Source organism: Lactuca virosa, chromosome 4 (genome assembly GCF_052849685.1).
Source record: "Lactuca virosa cultivar CGN04683 chromosome 4, Lactuca_virosa_CGN04683_v6, whole genome shotgun sequence".
In the NCBI taxonomy this organism is placed as follows: Eukaryota; Viridiplantae; Streptophyta; class Magnoliopsida; order Asterales; family Asteraceae; genus Lactuca; species Lactuca virosa.
This window is the reverse complement of record NC_136429.1, coordinates 313,907,234-313,932,750: the sequence shown is the minus strand read 5'-3', so window position 1 is coordinate 313,932,750 and position 25,517 is coordinate 313,907,234.

The window sequence follows — 25,517 nt, the reverse complement described above, 5'->3', positions numbered from 1 at the left end:
ATCAAATTCCAGATCTTCGAAAGTTCCTCCAAAACCTTCGTTTTCATTATCAGTTTCAACAATGGGTGAATCTTTAATGGGTGAATTGATTTTGGGTGGATCAGTGGATTGAGACGAGAACAAAGTAGTGATGGGTTGAGTGAGAATGGTTTCAAAAGTGGGTGAATTGGTAGTGTTTGACACCGGAACAATGAACGACGGTAAGGAAACAAAAGTATTGGTAGATGTAGGAATACCTTGAGTGGAAACATCAATTTCTTTATTTGAATTTCCTTCACCCATAGTGACATTTACATCCGTATCAGATACGTGTGTAGTGATGTCTGAAGTTCGAACCTCCTCAAAAATTGACTCAGTTAACGAAACTTCGGGTGGTATGACCACAGTCTTCTCAGGAGTTGATTTAGGAATAATAGTTTCGGGTGTCTCAAGAACTATCTCCTCTTCAGACGACTCCTCTTGTATAAGCAATTTTCGTTGCTTCTTCTTCTTCTTTGAAATATGTTTAGCCACGTCTTCAGCTCTCCGTTTATTTGATAAAGGTGAAACAGGAGCTGAAACTTCACGAATAATTACCCCTTGATGAGTAATTTGTGGTTTACGAACATTTGAAGGAGAAAATCGAGATGATCCATCTGTAGATTGTCATTGACCACGAGCTGTCTTCTTTAGTCTACGAAAAACACCAGACTTGGATGGAATGGTTTCCTTGACATGATCATCAGTAACAGGTTCCACCGACACTATCACAACATTCGAAACATGTTCTTCTGGCTTCTCAGGCTTCTTTGGTGACTTCTTAGATTCGTGCACATGCTTCTCCGGTGTAGCCTTTGCATCTTTCTTAGAACGTTTTGATTTCTTCGAAGGACCAGCATCTTCTTTAGATAATATTCGTCCAGTTTCATCATCAGGGTTGATTGTTTTCAAATACTCAACCAACACCGAATTTGTTGGCTCAACCCTCTTCAACATTACATCAGGAATCCTGGCAATGTGTGTGAACACTTCAGCATCATCAGAAACTTCCTTTGGGAAGTGATACTTCATGAACTCAGCTTTCTCTTCATCAGCAGGCACCGCAATTCCTTCTTTGTCATAAAAATAACCAAGGATCAAACTCCAGTACCTTGCACACGAAATGCCTTGAGCAACATTCGTATTTTCTACACCCTTCTGAAATTCCCTCCACAGCTGTGTAGAATAATCCACAGTGATATCATAATACAAACCAACTACCATCGCATACACCTCCATTCGACCTTTATCCAAGCCAACACTGTGACCAGTCAAGCAGCGTAGAAAGATTCCGAAGAGAAAATTCCAAACCGTCGGAAGTCCAGACTACTTGAAATCACTGATCTTGGTGAGTGGGGGTTGATGACCCATCTCATTAAACATGTGGATGACTTGTGCAGAAGAAAGATCAGTATAGATTGGAGAATTAGGGATATCAAGAATCTGACAAAAAATCTTCTTGGACAATCGGATCTTCTTTTCATTCACCAGTTGGAAAGTGATGATATCCATTGCTTTGCTATACGTAGCAGTGGATCCTGCCTGTGAAAGCCATGAGAGTGGAACAACAAACGAGTTGAACATCGCCTTTGAAAGAACAGAACCCTTCAATGCGACTATTAACATCTTCAATTCTTTAGGATATAAAGAAACATCCCCTTCCACTTGATAATTCGTGCTTTGAATCTTCATAATTGGTTGAGAAGTGATGTCCTCAGTTGTTCGGGAAGCAGAATCAGCACCATCCATGATTAGGGTTTTGAAGATTTGAAGAACAGAGAGAATTAGGGAACTTTTTCTTTTGTGAGCGTAAAAGTACAAAGAACCCTTGAATCCCCTTTTTATATGTGACCTTGGAATTTGAATTTAACGTGGGATAAGCATTAACTGAGATCTGACGTGGCACCTTGAAAGTCGCACCAGTCTGCCGATAAAGTTTCCATGCTTCAAAAAGTAACTGTCACATCGCCTGGAAAGCTGGACTGAATACATAACGTCTCATCAGACAGTTTGTTTGTGTTTCCCCATAGAATAGTAACCATCACCAACCTTCGGATGGAGGTTAAGCTCTTTCGTCTTTGGGTTTAGAGACGAAGTCATTTGCTAGACTTTAGAAATCATCAGCCTGAGTTGGTAGTACTCAGAACCTCAAGGATTTCGTGAGTGCAGTGTGCCAAAGAAAAGATAAGAAGCAAATTAACGAAAATTTGGATCTGTGATGTCAAAAAAATTTCGACATAAAAGCAGATAAACCCCAGACAAAGGTTACTTCGTTAATTATCAAGAGAGATAATCAACTGCTTGTGTATGTTCCCGTGAATTTCAATCGAATACTTATAGAGAAGTATCGAAGGGCTTCTTTTATAAGGCTTCATGGGTAGTTTACAATTTCGTTACATATCAACCTAAACATAAGGTGAGTAATTGTAACCGAAATTACCTGTTTGACCAGTATAATCAGTGACAAGTATGCTTTGAATTATTTTGAATGAGACTTCGAAAGCAAATGAAACTCATACGGAAATCATATTTAAAAAAAGAATTTATACTGGATCCTGTTGGGTAACAAACATCGTGGGCTTCGATAGTTTGATCAAGACCACTCATATGAAATGAATATGATTTGGAGTTTCGAAAAATGGTACTGAAACAAATGTTTCGTCAAAACTAGAACATAGTTCCCCGTCAATTCCTTATGAAGATAGAATTTTGGGTTTCACTTCCATCACGGCCTCATGATGTTAGATCATTAACACAAATTTTTGACATGTCTAAGTCACGATTGGTTTGATCAATGACCTCTCGGACATATGTCATTGTGTGTGAAATGTGTTAGAACTTTGTGATGAAAAAGATTGGTTTTGAGAAACGAATTGTACCTCTGTTATTTTCGGACAAAACAAAAAACTCTTAACTCATGTGAGAAGAGTAAGGTAGCTCAATTGACTAATGTGAATATAAGCCTGACTTGGGAAGAAATTTTCGTATGAAAAATTTCATTAAGGCTTTTCGTAAACACACATTGAGTCTACAGAGGCTTGAGTCGACATGTTGCAGCATGCTTCTAGGGACAGTCTAACTAGTACACAGTTGTCGAAATTGTACCTTCCCAGAGAATCACAAGCATGACCCTTGTATAATCTTCGTGAAATCTGCACAAAGGAAAAACAAAGAAAATAACAAAAATATTTTTGATATTTTTGATTTTTCTAACAGAAAGAAAATATTTTTGTGTTTTTGTGAATTTTTCGAAAAAGAAAATAGTTAACAAAAGAAAATCTTTTTGGAATTTTTGTTTTTTTCGAAAATAAAACGACAAAACAAAAATACAATCTTTTTGTAGTTTTTCATTTTTCGAAAATAAAGCTAAGATAGAAACTTACGAAAAACATTTTTACAAACATACAAATATTTGTAAACTAACGAAAATTTGACAACCTTACGAAAATTTGACAAAATAACGAAACTTTGTACCACATAACCAACATGCACATTGTCGAATTCGAAGCGCGTCGAAGCATTGACTATGAACAGTAACCGTTGAATAATGTATTATTTCCTCTGAATCGACACATTTGTATATCATTCATTTGTTATACATTCGAAATCATTCCTGGAACTGAACTCACTTCGATCATTCCCAAACCTGTCAAAATTCGAACAAATGATTTTTCATCCAAAGCTTTTGTAAAAATATTAGCAAGCTGATCAATTGTTTTTACAAAATGGACTTCAATGTTTCCATCTTCCACATGATCTTTGATAAAATGATAACGAAGAGCAATATGTTTTGTTTTCGAATGTTGTACTGGATTATGAGAAATACGTATAGCACTTTGAGAATCACAGTACAATGGAATATTTTTCATATTCACAGCATAATCTCGCAACTGACTCTGGATCCAAATAATTTGTGAAGTACAAGCAGCAGCTGCAACATATTCAGCTTCAGCAGTGGAAATTGAAACACACGTCTGCTGCTTTGACTGCCAACTGACCAACTTTCCATCCAAAAATTGATAACCACCACTTGTGCTTTTTCGATCCAAAGTACACCCTCCTAGATCTGCATCTGAACATGCCTGAATGAAAAATCCTGTTTTCGAAGGATACCACAATTCTAACGAAATGGTTCCCTTTAGATAACGAAAGATGTTTTTCACAGCAGTTAAATGTGGTTCTCGTGGATTTGCTTGATACCTAGCACAATTACATACATAAAACATGATATCAGGTTTACTTGCAGTAAGATAAAGTAATGAACCTGTCATGCTCCTGTATAATGTAAGATCAACCGCAGGCTTTTCTAACGAAGGTGATAGCCTTGTGCCAACCGCCATTGGTACCCTTAACTTCGTGCTATTTGTCAATCCAAACTTTTCGAGCAAATTCCTTTTATATTTTTCCTGATTGATGAAAATGCCTTCTCTGTTTTGATAAATGTTTAAGCCAAGAAAATTATTGATTTTACCCATCATGCTCATTTCGAATTGGCTTTTCATCAAATTTTCGAATTCACTAGACAAAGCAAGGTCAGTAGAGCCAAAAATAATATCGTCGACATAAATTTGAACAAGCATCAGATGATTCCCAACTTTCTTTCGAAATAACGTGGGGTCAACTGATCCTTGTTTAAATTTCGACTGTTTTAAGAAACTGGTAAGAGTTGCATACCATGCTCTTGGTGCTTGTTTTAACCCATATACAGCTTTATCTAAAATGTATACATGATCAGGATGCATTTGATTTACGAAACCTGGAGGTTGTTCAACGTAAACAGTTTCTTCGAGTTCACCATTGAGAAAAGCACATTTCACATCCATTTGATAGACATCGAAATCCTTATGAGCTACATAAGCCAAAAATATTCGAACAATCTCAAGTCTTGCAACAGGGGCAAAGGTTTCTTCATAATCAATACCTTCTTGTTGCGAATATCCTTTTACGAATAATCGTGCTTTATTTCGTACAATATTTCCATTTTTGTCGGTTTTGTTTTTAAAAATCCATTTTAACCCGACAATCGAAACATTTTCAGGTTTAGGAATTAATCTCCAAACCTTGTTTCTTTCGAATTCAGTTAGTTCTGATTGCATTGCAACAACCCAATCTGAGTGTTCCATTGCAACCTTAACAGTCTTTGGTTCAATTTTAGATATGAAAACATTGAACATGCAAAATTCTTGATGAGTATTTAATACCTCATTCTTCGCACGAATCTGAGCTCTTGTTAACACTCCATCTTTAGGATTCCCAATGACGTGATCTTTTGGATGAGTTTTTCTCCATTTCTCTAATGGTGGATATGCTGGATTAAATTCTAAAGGTGCATCTTCTTACATCTCTTCATTTTCAGATCCTGCAACAGAAAGATTATCATTCATTTCGTGAAATTCATCATTTTGATCAAGACTTATCATATCGTCATCATTATGTATTCTTTCGACAGAATTATCATTCTAATGCTCCCCCTCAACAAGATGCTCCTCCTCAACATCTTCAACTATTCTCCCATTCTCCCCCTCGAAAGAATGCTCCCCCTCAACCAGAGTATTCGAATCCAAGTGCTATCCCTCCACTGGATTATTAAGCATACTTTCGCTAACTTCTGGAGAATTCGTTGTTGAAATCTTATCACCAATATTTTGAATGATTTCGGAGAAATCAATATGCTTCGACAATTCAGATTGTTGGTTATCATTTGCACAAACTTCAGCATCCACAACCCTGTCAGGAATACCAAAAATTAAATCAAAATCAAAATCAGATGAACTCACAATTTCATATTCATTTGTTGATTCATTAATAATTGGCTTTTGTTTGAATTGTTTTTCAACTTGTTTGACATAATAATCATCAAAAGTAAGATTAAATGTCTCTTCGACTTTGCGTGTGCGCTTGTTTAACACTCTGTATGCCACCGAATTGTGCGAATATCCCAAAAAGATTCCTTCGTCAGCTTTTGCTTGAAATTTCGAAAGATTATCCTGGAGATTCATTATAAAGCACCTACATCCAAACACATGAAATAATTTAACATTTGGTTTTCTGTTATTGATTATTTCATACGGAGTGATGTTAAAACGTCGATGAATAAAAGATCGATTTTGAGTACAACATGCTGTCAAAACTGCTTCAGCCTATAGATATTGAGGAAGATTCACATATGTTAACATAGTTTTGCTGCTTCGCAAAGTGACCTATTTCGTCTTTCAACCACACCATTTTGCTGAGGTGTATAGGGCGAAGAGAAGTTATGCGAAATTCCTTTTCGTTTAAGTATGAATCCAACACTTTGTTCTTAAACTCAGACCCATTATCACTTTTGATCTTTCGAACATTTTTCTTCAGACTCATATCAAGTTTCTTGATAAAATCAATCATTGTTTGAGCAACTTCATATTTTAACCTGAGAAAATACATCCAAGTGAATCGAGAAAAATCATCAACAATAACCAAAATGTACCGTTTCTTGTTGAGAGTTTCAACAGTTGATGGTCCATAGAGGTCAATGTGAAGAAGTTCCAACGGTTCCACAATTTTCGAATCTATCACAATTGGAAGACCTTTCCTATGCTGTTTTCCTTTTTCACAAGCTGCACATAAGGTATCATTGTCGAATTTTAAAACTGGTAAACCTCGAACAAGATCATCAAGAACCAACTTATTTAAATTGCGAAAATTTAAATGTGATAATCGACGATGCCATAACCAGCTAACTTCAGATGTGGCTTTCGAAAGTAAACAAACTGAAGGTTTCCCAACAATCGGTTTTAGATCAAGAGTAAAAATGTCGCCATAATGTTTTGACTTCAGCAACACTTCGTTCATTTCAATCTTTGAAATGATACTCCCTTCTTCATTAAACACCACTTGATTGCCAATACCCACAACAAGTTGTGAAACACTTATCAAATTATGTTTCAGACCTTCGACATAAGCAACACGATTTACAGTAAACTGTCCATTCGTTACTTTTCCATAGCCTTTCACTTGACATTTATGATTATTGCCGAACTTCACAACCCCTGCATTTTCCAAGCTTCGAAAATCTCTTAAAATTTCCTTTCGTCCAGTCATGTGATGTGAGCAACCACTATCGATATACCATTTCTCATCATATTGCTCGTCACAAAGCACCTGCAATCAATGAAAGAATTTAGGTACCCAAGGCTTTTTGGGTCCTTGGAAATTATCTTTGAAAACAGAATGAAATGTAGAACCTTTAACCCAATCACAAACTTTAGTTTTGATACTATCAATTAAGTCAACATCACTAGGTAAAGGATCAGAAACATAAGTTTTTGTTAGTTTGGGATTGTCAATGACATATGCCTTCTTCTTTTTAGATTGAGTTTGAAGATGCTTTTCTTTCGAAACCGGTTGCCAAGTTTTTACTGAAACATTCGAATCTTTTGAAGATGAGCTTTCAGTTGACGAAGTATTCACATACTTCTCATAAGCTTATTGAATTTGTTGTTGAGAGTATTTCCTTGATTGATACATTCGTCCTTTTCCTTCAAGCCAATGATTGATGTTTTTGTCACTAGACAACCCTTTTGTGTATGAAACTTTGAAGGTTTGTTTCCCTGTAGGATTTGAAAAATTCGGTTTTTGTGTACAAAACTTTGTGTTTTCAGTTGTTTTCAATGTCAAACCATTTTGTTGCTTTCGTAACTCCACGATATGCCAAAAATCTTCTTTCGAGCTTGTCTTTTCGAAATTGCATTTTCTTTTGAAAACTTATCAATTTGTTCTTTAAATTCTTTGGAATTTAATTTGACAATAATATCATTTTCCACAACAACTTCTTTTGTAACTTCTTTCATAATTTTCGATTTTTCAACCCATTTGCATTGTGGTTTTTGTCTTTGAAAAACATATGAATTCTTTGTTATATTATTTTCGACAATGTTTTGATTTGAAAAGAATCCTTCGTCTGTTGTATTCTTGTTTTCATCTTCGACCATTTTGTTAAATTCTAGTTTAATGTTCTCAACATTTCCAGTAGTAACAAACACTTGATTTGGAAAGACAACATCATCAGTACACTTGAAATTCGGATACACCACTTGATTTGTTTCCAAATAATGGTTCCTTTTTCAGACAACACTTTGTCGAAATTTTCAGTGTCCCCAAATACTTGATCAACAATTTTTTTGATGAGACCTTTTTGTCCGAATTGTCATCATCATTTTCATCATCACTGCTATCCGTTTGACTATCTCGGATATCCACAAAATCACAATCTTTCAAAGTAGAAGGTTTGTCAGTGTCAATCTTAACCTTTAAATCCTTAAGTAGTTCTTTTCCTTTAGATTTTGATGCAACATTAATGACAGATAACTGAGAACAATCAACATCCTCAATATCACTAATTTCGCTATATTGTCATAGTTATCTTCAATATCGGCAAAATTAGATTGAGAATTAGATGTCGAATTCTCAGTCTTTTTCAAAATTTTAATTTGTTCTGATTTAGTTAAAGTATCATTTACTATATCAACTAATGCATTCGTATCCAGACATTCATTAATTTTGACAATTCCATAAGCATATCTATCATCTGGGATTTTGTCAAACTCAGCAATGATTTTCTCACAATCATACGAAATATTATCAACCTTTTCTCTCTAAAATGCCAGAAAAGGAAATAATTTTCTATGTTACTCTTTGCTAATTTCACACGAATGATGCAAATCAGTCAATTTTCCATAAAGTCTTTTAGCAGTGTTACAGTAGATATTACGTTGTGCTAACAGAAGTTTTACATCACTAGATAATGAATCTCTATCGCACATGATGTTTGTGACTTGTAATTCTAAACACTCAATCTTACTTATTTGTGTATCTAAATGCTTCTCGGTCTCTAACAACTGCATTGACAATTTCTTAGCCTCATTGCTAGCAGACACAACAATTGCGTCAAAATAAGTAACCGTTTCATCAAAAGATACTAATTTAGAGTCATAGGAACTTATTGGAATATTAAAAGATTCAAGAATAGAACGTACCTTGGTTGTCATCGGAGACTTGTCAACAGATTTTGTTACGAAGCATCGTCCCGTCTCCTTATTCATCTCTTCATTCGAATCTTCCTCATACTTCGCACACATGGCACCATGCGTCAGATTACGCATTTCTTCATCATCTGATCCCGAATACCAGATTTGATAAGTGCCATCTTCTTCCTGCTCTCCTTTTGCCACCAAGGACAAATTCTTAGCTTTAGCTCTGACCTCCTCCAGCTTCTCAGCATAATACGCTTCATCCTTGACTTTGTTCTTTCTTTCATCTTTCTTACGAAGCATACAATCATTAGCTAAATGATCTCCATTGCAGTAGTGACAATACACACATGAATCTCCTTTTAACTTTTTCTCATTCTTCACCTCAGTAACCTTTGCATCAGTCTTCTCAAACTTCTTCTTCTCCTCTCCAGCAGCTTTACTCACAAAAATTCATTTTCCTTCATTTTGCCTAACCTTCGGATTGAACGGCTTCTTGAAAAACTTTTTGACACTGTTGTTTGAGTAAAAAGCTATTGCCTCATCATCCGAGTTCATTATAAACCCTTCTTCCTCCTCAGAATCACCTTTTTCGAATGTTTCTTTCTCAGATACTTTAGAGACTAGTGCTAACGGACCTCCCAAACTGAGCTGCGAATCCTCTGCCATTTCATTCACCTCACTTTCGTGAGTTTTCAGTTGATTGTACAAATCATTAAGAGTTGAAGTATCAAAACTCTGCTAATTCTGTTGGGTTTTGAGCATTCTAACACTCCTATGGTGTACATGCAACCCTATAAACCTTGGATCTATGTTTTCTCTATTATACATGCAAATATTAACTATTCCAAGGTTTCATCCTAACTAGCATATTATGAAGCACCTATACTACAAAGTTATAGTTAGATGACATACCTTTTGATGTAGCTTGATGTCTTCAAGCTTTAAGAGCTTAGCCCCAATAGTGTGGAAGCCTCAAATGGAATCACAAATCACCAAAACACCTTGGAAGAACTTGAGAGAATATGTATGCACACTAAAATCGGCCCACTCTTATTTTCACACACTTGTGCCAATTTTGTGAGCCAAGGACCCCTTTATATATTATGGAGGATTAGGGTTACATCCATGTAAACCCTAATACCCATGACCTTTCATTTACATAGGATCCATGGGTTAAAAGCTCCATGGACCATCCATGAAAGCTTAGCCCAACCTAAATGAACTTGGCCCATTCCATATATATAAGAGTCCATATTTAATTAGTTCTTTTTGATCACTTAATTAATTCTAAATTAATTCTTGATCAATACTAATTAAATAATATGATTCCATATTAATATATTAGAACTTATAATATATTAATATAAATCATAAATATACTATTCTCAAAAGACTATCCATATAAATTGTGCCCGTGAAGTGCAACCCAAATGGACCATGCCGGGTCGGGTCAAGAACATACCAAATATAGTTATGGACTTAGACATTAATCCAACAAATTCTTCACCAGCATACTAACACTTCTCCATTCTTTACGAAGACCCATTACGAAAATGAGATTGAATTCCATTGCTGTCCTAGTGATTCCATAACGATTACAGCGATAAATCAAATCATTTAGACGATCGTAATAAACTTCAATTGTTTCAATTTCCTTTTTTCTGAAATCCTTCAGCTCCACCAAACATTGCTTAGCAAAATTGATTTTAGTTTTCTCGCTTCCTTGAAACTTCTCTTTAATATTATTCTAGATCTCTTTGGTAGTTGTACAACTCCTAACATAGTTGTACACAACTGGAGGCAATGCACCGCACAATTCTCTTATGCATCTTTTCTCCAATTTCTTCAAACGATCAGATTAATTTTGAAGACTAGAAGTTCCAGAAGATGATCCAATTGGTTGAACATTAGTCGGAGGAATGATATTTCCAGAGATGCAAGACCACAACTCTTCATCGAGTCCATTTAAGTAATCCTGCATGCGATCAGCCCACTGATCATAATATTCAGGAATAAGCATAGGAATCTTAGTTGAAGATCCTAGCAGATGAGAGAAAGAAGTCATCGAGTTGAGATTGAAGTTCGCCATTGATGTATGGTTGAAGATTTTTGAGATTTCAATGAGAATTTGAAAGCAAATAGCTGAATTGAACCACAAAATCAAATAAAACACTTGATTCAACAAATCAGTTGCAGAATCGAATCACAACTGAAGATCTAGAACGAATTTTCACTTCAAAAAGTGCGGAAACTTTTTGAACCAGAATTGATTCAAAAAACTTTTTGAAATAGAGTGAAAATCAGATCGCAGATTATGATTCCTGCTCTGATACCAATTGTAGTGATTATTGAAAATCGGATGAAGTGTAGAACCAAGTATGAATCAAATCAGAGTTAAACAAATGTAGATTGAACACATGATGTAAATAAGATCTGGTTTCAGCTCTATTATGCTTTCAACGTTTACAAAGAAAAATAGACACTGTAAAGGACTCTTATCTAACTCTAGTAAAGTTCCCTATTTATAGGAACAGTGAAAGCATAAAAAAATACTAAGGTTTAGACACTTAAGCATCGTATGAAATTACACCTTAGTAAATAGATTAACAAACATTCGAAGGGTACAAAAGACTTCGACATATTACAACAATTTCGACCCTTACAAAATCTCTTAAACATCATTACCTCCTTCCACAAGGACTAAACTTAGCCTCCTTAAGGCCCAAAGCCTTTACACAATTGACTTCCGGACCACGACCCTAAAATAAGAAACGACAGGAAACATGATTTTACAATTCTCCCCCACTTAAATTAGATTTCGTCTTCGAAATCAGTTCTCGCTTCCACTTCATGATATAACCCCCAGAGGGTCCTTCAAAAACGACTCCTTTAATGCGTCTAAGGTCACTGAAATGCCAACATATGAAATCATCATCAATAATGGTTCCACCCTAGGCTCAAGTCAATCAAACCGAGACTCCAAAATCTAACGTAACCCTCGTCTAAACTAAACTGACCGAGAATCATCATATTTAATCGCTCCAAAAGCTTCTTGGCCAAACACCGTCGTGCTAATCCCACACATAAGTGCACCAACATGAAGAAAACCAAACGATCACATACTAAACTAGACCACGCTCCTACTCGACCTCGACATATCTGCTTAGCTATCTTCTGTCAACACTCGGGCTCACCTCCGGTCCACTAACTGACAACAGTACTCGGTCTTAACAAGGTACACATCGATCCCAACAAGAATTAACTGACCCTATCAGGCCTTTGGGCCATGAACCAGACTTCCAAGCCCCAATCAGACAAGAACAAACAAGGAAGCCTTCATCACATCCCTCAACCTGCGCTCCTAACACGCTAGAGTCTAAAGCACAAGAACGCCCTACGGATGCTATCACACTAAAACAAATACGACTCGAAGAGAAATATAATAGCTGATAAAGATCTTGACGTGATCCTCGACAAAAGGTCTTCCTACTGTGAGGTTCTACTCTCCCCCATTTTAGATATGCTAGAATCTGAGAACTTCACAATCCTTCGATACTTAGAGTAACTTGAACTCTACCAATTGGTCGCAGCCACTGATATCCAGTTACACATGAGAATCTGAACCTCCACAACATTCATAAATTCCAATTCACATACAATCGCGAACAAAGATAATTAATCCATTCATAATAACAAATCAATTTAAATAGAGCTAAATAAGATAATTCCATTCAACTGATCATCCAAGATTACAACTGAACTTCGAACATAAACATAAATTACATATGAATACTAACACTGTAGCAATCGACCAAATAGAGGAACTGATAACTCAAACCTCGGTCTCCGGGACTTCGGCCGCCCCTCGACAACCGTCGGGTAACTGGCAAGCTAGGGGTGTAGGGTCCAACACCTCATCGAAAATGAGGAATGGACAATGAGCTCTAACATGGCCCTCTTGGCTGCAATGGAAACAAACCTGCGAACTCCACCTACAATCCCTAACAAAATGACCCTCCTTGCTACACCTGAGACATAAAAACGATCGACACCTTCCATCATGAAACTTTCCGCACCTACCACAATTGGAATCCCTCCCCTCATCTGATCCTGAACCCAGGTCGGCAGACTTGACCCGCTTGGTTACTGACTAATACAATCCTACAGTTGTCCCTTCCTCCTTCTACTGAATCTCCAACTCAATCTCCTTCCTCATGGCGATTGACTGCATCTCGGTCAAGGTCTGGTATTGCTAAGTAGATACAAATTTTCGAATCTCTTTCTTGAGCATTCTTAAGTATCACGACATCTATGCCTGCTCTGAAGTAGCATACTCAGGGCAGAAAAGAGCACTCTCTGTAAACATCTTCATGATCTCCGTCACCGACTCCGACGTCTTCTTGAACGACAGGTAATCCTATGCTAGTCGCTCCCGCTCCACAAGAGGAACATACTATGCTCGAAACATATCTAGAAACTGCTCCCAAGTCACTGCGGTTCGCTCTGTATGCGAAAAGCCCTATGTCACGAACTCCCACCAGTCCTTCGCACCCCATCGAAGAAGATTCAGCGCAAATTTCACCTTCTGGCCCTTGGGACAGGAACACGTGAAGAAACATCCCTCCACGTTATAAATCCATCTCAAAGCGATGATCGGGTCCTTGTCGCTTCTAAACTCCGGAGTCTTCGTATAGCTGGACTCTCGGTACTGCATCGCCTCACCTATTTGAGATCCTACAATGGTAACGGCTGCTATGGCTGCGAAAACAACTACCTGCGTGACGACGATATAACGCCGATCAAACTCCTTGATCAACGCTGTCTTAACCAAACCAAACAACTCCGGAGCCACCTCTTTGATTGCCTCGACAACTCCGGTAGCAATGATCATGTAGATCTCCTCCTCACTCGGACCTGCTTTCCCAATGCTGCCAACTCCTGATCCTGAACCTTCAATAGCTGCTATACTGAAAGTATACCAAGGAAAGATCAAACATCAAAACACAGTGCTCAACACATCATGCCACACTCCTATTTTTTCCATAGTAGCCTCAAAGTTCTTCTTAAATCTCGTACAGATCCAGTGCTTTCAATAGTACAGGCCCATACTACCTTCCACACTTATCCGTGTCGATTCACATTTCATCTCAAGGTCCTAAGGCACGGAACTAGACCACCCCTAGGCGCGCTAAAACATACTTCTCCTACGAGCTACAACTAACTTGCTAGGCACTCTTTTTAGGATTATCCTTGCTCCCTCACCACATGTTGCTTTTGTCCATGCTTGTTGTACAAATTACGGGGTCAGATAGACTGTAAAATAATATCTCTGCCCTAAGTACACAACCAAACAAGGAACATGAAGTAAGGCTAAGTCGATCATTCTAAGACTATTTAATCTATAACACTCGGAATTCAGGAAAGTTACCCTTTTAGCCCTTGGGTTAAATTTATTTTTGCATGAGAGGCCCTCCGTATGCTGGGCGTACATATGTGTACACTTAGCGTACATGAGTGTTATAGACGCGGACTTCAACTACATATGCTGGGCGTACTAAGGTGTACGCTGGGCGTGCATGGCTAGAGACAAAAACCCTAATCTTAGGGCATGAGCCCTATTTAAGCTCTCTAATGGAATTTGGACCTCAGCCTTATCAGCCTCCACTGCTTATTATCGTCCCCTAAACCCTAAATTGCTAGTGAGTGTGATCATTGAGCTTTAAATTGTCTTTGATGGCCATTTTAGTGAGTTGGCAAGAAGAGGAGCTTGGTGTGCAAGCCTTGAACGTGGTTGAGCTTCAAGATCCGACATCTACATCTTCTTGGAGAGCTTTTTGGAGGTAAAAAGTTCAGACCTTGCTAATCCTTTTGCAAGTTTAAGTTAGGGTTTGGTAGTAAGTTCATTTTTGGTCCATGTATCCTCTTTTGTGAGTTTGAGCAACTCCAGAGGTTAGAAATGTTAGATCTGAGTCCCTTTGGCATGTTAGAAGCATAAAATGCTATCTGGATGGTTGTAATAGCACCATGCATGGGTTTGGGTTCTTAAAATGAGTCTTAATGGACAAAATGGGATGTTGGGCACCCATGAAGCATGCAAAGGCATAAAGTTGCCAACTTTATGCTGTAGGACCTTTAAAATGACCAAGATCTGGAATTTGATGTAGTGGCTGCATGGATTAAGCTATTAATGGTTGGTTATGCTTAGCATCCATGAACGCTGGGCGTACTGGGATGTACGCTGCGCGTACTGCCTTAAGACCATATACGCTAAGCGTACTGATGATGTACGTTGCGTGTACGTCCGCTAGACAAATAGGGCGATATTTGGGCTTTCGGGAGTCTTGGGCCTTATCTAGTGTTGGACCATGGCCCGTTTAGGATAGGTGGGCTTAGTTTCCTTCGTGGGCCTTGTGTGTCTTGGAAAAGGCCTTAGGTGGCAAGGTTGGGCTTTTTGGGCATTATGGCTCGTTATTAAATTTGGACCATGGGTAGTTGGGCCCATTAAAGGAGAAAGGCCAATAGGCCTTATTTGAAGAGTTTTGACTTAGGCATTTTGGGCCCATGAGTAGGTTTGTATCATATATCTGATTAGGGTAAATTGTATATTTTATAGTGTGAGATTTCCGGACGGGTAGCTGAGCAGTTATTATTTTTTCAGCAGTATGAGGTGAGTCTTCTCACTATATCAATGGGTCGAAGGCACCATTGTTGGCGTATTATCTGACATGTGGATTGACAGTTGATTATGTATTTAATTGTCTGAAGACCCCGGGGGTATATGAAGACCATGGGGGTAGCCCATGGCACTTGCATATCAGACCATGGGGGTAACCCATGGTATTCCAGGTAAAGACCATGGGGGTAGCCCATGACACTTGGATATCAGACCATAGGGGTAGCCTATGGCATTCCAGGTAAAGACCATGGGGGTAGCCCATTGAAACTATATGTATGTCGCATGGTATTATGTGGTTGTATGTTATATGATATTTTAGGAATTCTCTAAGCTTTTGCTTATAGTTTATTTGGGTGTTTTCAGGTACTTCTGATACTAAAAGGGAAGGGCCTGACTTGATGGCGTAACATTCACTCTCCAATATTTTCCGCATTTATGGATATTGATACTCTGATATTTTGACATGATATGATGTAATGGGTTTTGGAAACAAATTATGATTGTAATTCCTAATTTAAAAATGAAAAATTTTATCTAGTTTTTGGGCTGTTAGAAGTTGGTATCAGAGCCTTGGTTTGAGGGATTCAAGCACACCCTCGAGTGTGCCAGAACTAAAACTGAGGAAATGGTAACCTTTTCAAAAGACAAAAGTCAAGTTTTTATGAGGAAATGTTATGGTTGTGGTCAATCGGGCTACATGAGCAGGGAGTGCCCCACAAAGGGCTTGATTTGTTTCCACTACAACCAGACCGGCCATAAAAAGGCCGATTGTCTGAGGTTTTCTGGTGGGGAAGTGGTGGCGCTTGCGCCAGCCACCTTGAGGATTACCGATGGCCGCCATGGCAAGGCGGAGGCTACTGCGGTGAAGAGCAGAGCATTTCAGTTGACAACTGATGAGGCCCGAGCAGCGCCGAATGTCCGTACTGGTATGTGACTTATCTATGTCTTTATTGTTTTCTTGTTATGCTTATGTTTGTTATAATATTGTATGGGGACCTTTTTGGTTAATGAGGTGTTCGCTCATGTTCTATTCGATTCGGGGGCTACCCAATCCTTTGTATTTCTTACGCTCAACAAGAAGTTTCGAGACATTCTAGGGACTTTGGATTCCCTTCTGGAGGTGGAGATTGCAGATGATCGTATTATGAGTGTTGCGAGGGTATTCCAAGGATGTGTTCTGAACATGTTCAGTGAGAGGTTTCCGATCGACTTGGTACCGATTCCCTTGAGGGGATTGAAGGTGATCATCAGGATGGACTGGTTGGGGCCCAATGGATTCGTGATTGATTGTGAGCGGTAGTTGGTGAGAGTTCGAACCCCAACTGGGGGAGAACTGGTTATCCCTGGTGAGAGAGCTTCGCAAGGGCCAGCTCTCTGTTCAGCTGCGGGGGCTAGGAGGTTTCTTCAGCAGGGTTGTTCCAGGTTTTTGGCCTATGTTTCAGATATACGGGTGGAGGCCACGACATAATTAAGCAGGGTACCCATTGTGCGGGACTTTGCCGACATTTTTACTGAGGAGTTGCCGGGAGTGACTCCCGAGAGGCAAGTTGAGTTCCGTGTTGATTTGATGCCTGGTTCGGCTCCTATCGCCAATGTGCCGTATCGCCTAGCCCCGCATGAGATGAAGGAGTTTTCTACGCAGCGACATGAGCTTCTAGACAAGGGGTTTATTCTCCCAAGGAGTTCCCTGTGGGGAGCATCGATCCTGTTCGTGAAAAAGAAGGATGGGTCATACAACATGTGTATCGACTATCGGGAATTGAACAAGATGACGGTGAAAAACCATTACCCACTTCCGAGGATCGACTATTTATTTGATCAGCTTCAGGGTGCATGTTGGTTCTCCGAGATTGATCTTAGGTCGGGGTACAATCAAATGAGGATCAGGGATGAGGATGTGTACAAGACGGCCTTCAGAACTCGTTATGGGCATTACGAGTTCGTGGTGATGCCATTCTGGCTCACCAATGCACCACCATCGTTCGTGGATCTCATGAACCGGGTTTGCAGGTCGATGCTGGATCGGTCTGTGAATGTTTTCATTGATGATATTCTGGTCTACTCTAAGACCAAGGAGTAGCATTTGCGAGAGGTGTTGGAGTCCTTGAGGAGGGAGAGGCTTTATGCCAAATTCTCCAAATACGAGTTTTGGTTTTGTGAGGTGCAGTTTTTGGGGCACATCATCAATCAGGGTGGTATCTTGGTGGATCCGGCCAAGATTGAGGCTGTTATGCGTTGGGAGGTCCCGAAAAGCGCATCTAAGATTCGGAGTTTCTTGGGAATTCTCTAAGCTTTTGCTTATAGTTTATTTGGGTGTTTTCAGGTACTTATGGTACTAAAGGGAAGGGCCCGGTTTGATCGCGCAACATTCACTCTCCAACATTTTCCGCATTTATGGATATTGATACTCTGATATTTTGACATGATATGATGTAATAAGTTTTGGAAACAAATTATGATTGTAATTGTCACACCCCGCTAAAGCGGAAACACGAGGCGTGGCAGTATAAAGGGTTTCATAGCAAAAGTTAAAAGACAACACCAACCATAGTATTAAAAATCATTACAAATTTACAATGGGTTTGAACAACTTTTAAAAGAAATTACAATGAAAATTGAAATACAACACTTGCGAATGCTCCTAAAATTGATGTGTCCCTAAGTGCTACTTACTCGATGATTCCTGAAAAAGCATGTAAAACGAGCGTCAACTATAAAAATAGTCGGTGAGTACTCACAAGTTTATAACATAATATAGTTTGAAATTCATGATAATCTGAATATTGATAACAGTTTCCATAAACAATTGTTCGTTGCTAAAACAAGTAAATAAGTATTTAGTAACAAAAGTTCGTTATTATAATGAGATACAAAGTTTATTGCTATAATGAGAAACAAAGTTCATTGCTATAATTAATAAACGAGTTTATTGCAATAATTAATAACAATTTTGTATGTTTATGTGCAAACAATGAGTTCACAACCAAGCCTATGACTGATGCCCTATCAAGATCTATGTTTATCGTTCCATAGATTAATATGGTATCATGCACTCAAGCAATTGGGCGAGTGAGGAGTTGTCAATTCCTAATAGCGCTATCCATAATGACCATTGGCTCAAAGAGTTAATGGTTGGATTAAAGTATAAGGGAAGGGACTTAAGTCGATAAGGCCTCATGTTTCGTGTTGCATAGACATACATAGAGAGATATAGAAAAATATAACAATCAAGTTTGATACAAATCAATTTAAATACAACGAACAAATAATAGTTTTTCGGACATGCTTTTCCACCCCAAAACATAAAAACCGAAAATAGGGGAGTGCGTGAATACTCACAATATGCAAAATATAGCAACTAAGTTTATACGAGTCAATTAAATACAACGAACATAAATAGTTTAGGACATGCTTTTCCACCCTAAAACATTTAAAAACCGAAAATAGGGGAAGTCGTGAATACTCACAATGCATTGAGATGATGCAAATGATGCCTTGATCTAAGTGCCACTTGTACCACTACCGAATCCTACAATAATGGTATTCGCTAGTGAGTCTCTAATCGAAATCTAACACTAGTATAGTTACTACTACAATAGAATTATGCCAATATTGTGTCAAAACTTAATATTGATAAGTTACAAACATTTTTCTGAAATGGTGAAATTTTATAACTAATGTGATTAAGACAATTTTGGATATTAATTTTCAGATTTTTGTAATATTAATTGAGAGTATTTCAACACATTTAAATCTGTTTAAAGCACTTAAAAAGCCAAAATATTATCAAACAATTTCCAAAAATTCTCAAACTTTGCATTTTCATTCTAAATACAATAGAGGTCTTCCAGAAATTTTCCCTTGGATATTTGATGTAACTAACTATTTTTCCAATTTTTAAGCCTTAATAACAAGATAAATTCGTGAAAAATAGCATTCAGATGAATAAAATTCCCAAAAATTTTATAATACTGCCATTGAACATAATTAAGCTGGGAAAAATACAAAAATGGATTTTTAAACTATTTAACCCAATTTTATGATTTTTGTGCATTTATTTTAAAACAAATTGAAATAAATAGAAAACAGTTTCCAAAATTACCCAAACGTTTTGTATTACTGTTATTAAACATTCTTAAGCTGAGAAAAATATAAAAATGGATTTCTAAACTGTTTAACCGAATTTTATGATTTTTATGCATTTATTCTAATAAAAATTGAAATAAATAGAAAACAGTTTCCACAATTGCCCAAACTTTGTTTAACACTGTTATAATACATATAGAAGCTATGAAGAATATAAAACATAGTTTTCAATTAGCTTTGCTATTTTTCTTTGTTTTATGCTCTTGAATAATCATTAAATGGTGAATAATTACCAAATAGTTAAAGTAAATTACCAAAATTTTTGTAAACTCCATTTACAGTGTACATAATCCGGGGAAAATACCAATGGTGATTTTTATATACCGAAATCCGATTTTGTGGATTTAAGTGTATTTAATATTAGAAAATAGGAGAAAAATAGTATACTTAATATAAAAATCATTAAAATTTTTATTTAAAGTTCTTATATATTTTAAGGTCTTTTGGTAAAGTTTTATGAATTTTGGATCAGTAGAACTATTTTTCCTGTTTTTAGTCCATTATAAACACAAAAATCGGGGAAAAATAGGAATGCATTATGAAAAATTTTGAAATTTTTTTTATTAGTCTTAAACATAGCGTAGGAGCTAAGAAAATTATTAGATACCCTTTTCACATTCTCTAAGGTGTTTATGTGATTTATTGGGGCTAAACAAAAAAGAAAACTCAAAACCTCACTAAACAGCAACAAAAATCGATGAAACTTAATGAGAAGTCATTATTTAGCATATGGGTCATCTACCAATTGACCTTGGATTTATAGACCTCAGAAAGTATTTTATATGATTTATTTCCCTATTTTATTGCAATAATTATAATAATTCGTGAAAAATGAATTATTTTCTGAAAATTTGTAGAACATCTCATTTTGTTGGTGGAATATAGGGAAAAATCGGATTTGATCAGAAAAGTTTTTTTAGATATTTATTTGGGAATAATTCCTTTATAAACCTATTTGAAAGCTTCTTAACAACAAACTTTGATCATCAAGCATCTAAGCTTGAAGATCATCACATGCATGTTGGTTTGAAGACCATTCATGAGTTTGAAATGTTCAAAAATCATTTTTGATTGAAAACATAAGATGCATGTGGTGATTTTCACCCAAAACTTGTAGAAAAAGTGCATTATGTTGATTTTGACTTAGGTTTTGGTCCTTGGATTTCACCATTTAGAACATGCATGTTGTTTTTGGGTGAAATCCTACCACCATCATCATCAAAACCTTGAGATTGAGCAAGTGTTCATGATTTTACCATAGAATGGAGTAGAAGAAGGAGAAAGTGTAAGAAAAACCTTTAAAACTAGAAAGAAAAGTGAAGGAGATTGAAGGATTTTCAGGTTTAACTTTAAGAACACTCCTAGATGACGAACATTTCATGTTTAAGGAGTGTTTTTGGGTCCTATTCTCTGGAATTTTCATGGTTTAGAGGGTGGAGAAGAGAGAGAGTGAAGTTGGTGATAGAGAGTGTGAGAGAGAGTGAAGGAGAAAGGAAATGAGTTAATGTGTTAGAAAGGGTTCTCTTGGGAGAAGGAGGGGCCAATTTTTGAGAGAGAATCCCTCTCTCTTTCATTTAATTTAAATAAATTCCCTCTAAATTTTATAAAATTTTCAATATTTTTATAAAAGTTGCATTTGTCTAGTGTTTATTTATAAAAATCCTTGATTTTCTTTTTACCTTATAAATTAGGGATAAATGTTAATGTTATAATTTTTTTTATTTCCTTTATTACATTTTCATAATTTTAATTATTATAAGATAATATTATAAGGTTTATAATTATTATCTTTTTTATAGAATTTTTAAGGTTAAATTTTATAAATTTAGGTTTTAGGGCATTTAAGGGTTTTGGAGTTTAATAAACTTTGAATATCAAAATAAATTGAATCTTTGAGACTTCAAATTATCTTATGGTATTATAACTCTTGTATAGTTATAAATAATGTTTATAATTTATTTTTAGCGGTTTATTGACATTCTATGTAGTGATTCCGAGATTCAAGCGAAATTGAGGAATCAATGATACTAGTCCTAGTCTTCAACTTTAACTTAAGTTTCTATGAGACTTTGACCTAATTTCTACTTCTAGGTCAAGTGCATGATGTGTGTATATGATTCATGAAAAGGTGTTCGAGTCAAAGAGTGACCCGAATATGGATAGTCTCTACAGATAAGTAGTTGTAGAATTCACATACCAATGTGAAATCTAAGTACACTATCCTTCGATCTTACTTGTTTCCAAGTTTCTAGTAGGTTATAACTTAGCTTCTAGTTACTAAGTCTAGTATGTGTTGTGCCTATATGTGCACCTAAGTTTATCAAATCTAGAACTGACTCGAATTTTGACGGTTGTCACAGTCTTCCCCGGTTGAAAGAATTTCGTCCCAAAATTCAATTCTTGACGTATTCTGTTAGAACTCAGCCGAATAGAATTGTATAGTTGGAGAGGTGTTGACTTGAAAAGCTCTTTGATTATTTTGGGTGAATTCCTCAAGGAAAGAGCTCAATTATTTATCTATAATCAAATTAATGTTTCCCTAATTCGAGTTCTACAGTCTAGATTGTGAGAAATTAGGATCATGGAAATCATGATCCAACCATGGCGACCTAGTTGAAAAAGATTATATAGTTAGATATTATCCGAATTAAGAGAGCGCTATAAGTTTTGCTGAAGCACTAACTGCATTGAACGTTAACTCCGCATTGATCTTTAAGTCGCGTTCTAAATCGACACTAAGTGTAAATTTTCCGCCTAATACAGAAGAGATTAGGAACAATTTGTTCCCTTCCGGATTGGCTACAAAATCTGGAAAAATATATATTCTGAAATAAGAAGGGGTAGGACGAATGAAAGAGAAGCAATCTGCGGTAAGTTCCTAATGATAAATATTAAGGGTAGGCAACGAAGTTTTGGGACATCTCGAATGTAAAGGCTATTTAAGTTTCGTCGACAAAATAAATTACGAAATGATTGAGGATCTCCGAGGCTATAATTACTACTACAGTTACTCTTACAATAATAAAACCTTATTCGAAGAATAAATATATTTAGAGAGTCATTGTTCCAAATGGAGGCGATGAAAGTTTATGATAAATTAAATCACATTGTGTAGATAGCATTTTAAGTGTTTAGAAGTGATAAAAATCTCACTGTTATCAAAATGTGTGTTTAGAAATGATAATTAATCTCACCATTATCAAAGTGTGTAATAATTCAAAGATAATGAAGATACATGTGTGGCGATCCAACGAAGTAGTAAAATAATATAAAGATTAATTAAGGTTAAAGGTTTAAGTCGTCATTAAAGGAATTTGTATATAAATATTTGTATTAAATTTTTGAGAAATTGTCCAATTGTCTAAGTCAGGACAAATACAAGTTTATGAGGAGTTAGAGTATTTATGAAAACATGTTTGAGAGTTTAGGAACTCACTAGAAATTGAAAAGTAGAATGCTATTTTAAGAAGTGAGTAAAAATATCGATCATCGAAAATAGTGCATTCTCAATTCAGTGATTGTACCAAAACCAATCATTTGAAGGTTAGATAATCGTAATATTTTAAAAAATATATTTATGTTTTTAAGAAGAAGAAACATAAGAAAATTTGTCCTTCACATATACTTTCCGGTTTTAGAAAAATATGATAAGCATAAAGGTATTCATCTTTTGTATTAATTATAAGGAAAAATACAATGGAAATTGCATTTTAAATCAAGTTTCCAAATTTAGAACGAAATAGCAAATGTAAATACAAATTACTTACTCTAGATTTCATAATTAAAATAAAATGTATGTGATAAAAGGCGTAATTGGATATATCAAAGTTGACTAAATCAAAATTATGTCTCACGACTATACACGTATTAATTGCTCAAAACGAAAGGGTAGACTTCTAGTCTGTATGTGTACGAACATGATATCAGGAGAAGAAAAATAGACAGAAATAAAGTTAGAAAACGTATTATGTTAATATTATGGCGTGCGAGATCTAAAATCAGAAGGAGAGCGAGAAATAAAGTTCGGGGGAAAGAAAAAGGAGGGTAGCGGCAGCAATGATTGTTATTGCTAAAATTATAAGAACAATACCTATAGGTAGATTTAAAACTAGGTTAAGATATTTTTCAAACTTCAATATTTGATGTATGTTGATGATTAAATAGACATGTTGGAATTTTAAAGTGTTTCCTAAAAATTTATGAGTTATCTATTAAGTTAAACTCCATTTGTGAAAAAGAAGAAACACTAAAACTTGTAATTGAAAATCTGACAGCTTTGACCTTTTGACTAGAGTCCAACAATGGTTAAAACGGATAAGGTAAATACTTAACATATTTAGATGAATAATTGTGCATTGTCGAAAGTGCGTCATTGGAAGTTTAAAAGTGAACACTAAGTTTTGCAATGCTTTAAATTTGAGAAACTTTACAAAGTATAAAAGTAACTTGAAATAAAATAAATAAATGAGGTATGTTGGAAATGTAGGAATTAGAGATTTCTTATAAACATGTTTGAATTAGAAAGTTGTTAAAATACCATGTTGGGTTTCAGGAAAACACATTTAAGTAAAGTACAATGCGTAGATGAGAAAGTAGTCAAAAGACTTAAAACAAAAGTGGTTTGAAGATCCGATGAAGCTTTTACACATAAAATGAACCTCAATGTCATATGTTTAAGTTTTATAGCATAGAGTTTAAATAATTTTATAAAAGAAAATGTTTCTAAGTTTTTCGAAAACGTGCCAACATGGTAAGCAAGGTTGAAAATGGTTTATATGCCCTTAAAATCACATCTATCCATTGAAATGTAATTGAAATAGCAAGGTTAAAACCAATATTGGTTAAATTGAGTTTAGAAGAAAAGTGTTAAGTTAAAGCAGGTTGTCAAAAGATTTTAGCGAGAATATGGCTTACATTGTTTGGAATGGTCTACTAAGTTGTATAAAGTGGTTATAAAATATTTTATCGATAATAAACAAAACCGATGAAGCGAAATAACTTTTCGATGGAAGATTAAAAGTAAGGGATAGGTAGATTAGTGTAGATGATCGTACCTAAATACTAAGGCGAGTACTGATGTCTTTTCCCCAAGATAAAGGACACGAAAAATTATTTATGAAAATTGTTTGAAAAACGTTTTACGGTGTCAATGTAGTTTATGACCTTTTATAGAGGTCAAAGGGACATCCTATGTTAAGTTTTAAGCTCAAGGTGGAAACAACCTAGAGCTAAGTCGTAACGTAGTAATAAGGTCTCACGTATGGGTTAAACCTCCGTGTCTCCTCGTGAGTCGAACTCGGAATGCCTGCCAAAGGTATCCAAGTGATTACTTAGTGGAGACTCATCTACCTCCTTACGTGATGCTCCAATTTTCATCCGTGTCGGTATCAGAACGCTTTCCTAGTTGTAACTATAGTACGAAGACGATGAAGAGGTATTGAGGAATAATTGGAATAGGTTTTGACTTAAGATTATTACTAGTGTATATCTAGCTACTAACCTTACATCTAAAGTCAACAGCTACCGAGGAATACTCAGACTCAGTACTAAGTGCATTGCTCCTAGAGTGGCTAGTGATATAACCTAAGTGGTTAACCTAGCACTTGATAAGGGATAAGATTATTTCTAAATAAAGGCATTGTTATAAAAGTGCACATAGTTTCTAA